Source organism: Seriola aureovittata, chromosome 15 (genome assembly GCF_021018895.1).
Source record: "Seriola aureovittata isolate HTS-2021-v1 ecotype China chromosome 15, ASM2101889v1, whole genome shotgun sequence".
Taxonomy (NCBI): domain Eukaryota; kingdom Metazoa; phylum Chordata; class Actinopteri; order Carangiformes; family Carangidae; genus Seriola; species Seriola aureovittata.
In genome coordinates this window covers 18219780-18220705 of record NC_079378.1, presented here as the reverse complement: position 1 = coordinate 18220705, position 926 = coordinate 18219780, and positions in this window count along the sequence as shown.

Genomic DNA, 926 nt, shown 5'->3' with positions numbered 1-926 from the left:
CGTAGCCACGCCCCGTTCGTCTAAATATTAATGAGCGTGTCAGTGCGCTGAACAGCTCGCCAGTGACGTAACGGAGGTGGTTTGGCAAATCTCGTGCGGAGCCACGTGTTTAGATGGCAATGGCTGACAGTCCACGTGAGCGGTGCATTTGGTGTTAGTATGATGTTTTTAATTGCTGTTGTAAATATTAAAGCTGGTGAAGAAAGCACAAACTCAACCGTAGTCGATGTCAAAATAGCCATGAAAGTGAATTTACATGTAACCTACATCTGTGACCAAATGAAAAGGCTATTCACATTTGGCTTTGATTATGATTAAAGAAAGCATAAAAAACAATCATATCAAATTACAGTGGCACGAAGACACCAAGCACACGCGCACGCACAGACACACACACACACACACACAAATGGGAGGACAGAAAGTCTTTCACTCTACAACGAGGTAAACGGCCTCATTCACTCTTTGATTTACAAGTGTGTGCCAGATGGTTTATCAATACGGAACTCTAAAGGGGGAGTTTAGGAGGAGCACGTAAAGGTAGCATTGGTACAGCGTCGCTGATATAAATCTGCACTAACCTCACCACTGTGACACAGCAATTCAAATGAATCAATCTTTCATCTAATTCAAACGTCGTTAATCATAAACAAAAATATCACTCACACTACTGACTGTCACAAGTGAAATTCTTATTATATAACCTATGTCATGTCATATTTTGGAGTCCAGTCAGAGCAGACGGGTTACATTAAAGAGCATTGCAGGTCTATTGGTATAGAACTGATTTTACACCAATAAAGAACGGTGTGGTCTGTGGTCGACACGTTTCCGCTGCATATCGGAGCACAGCACGCGAGGGGCCAGTTACAACTAGCCGCATTCAGGAAAGACGGACTTTAATACCAATACGGAAAATTATTTTT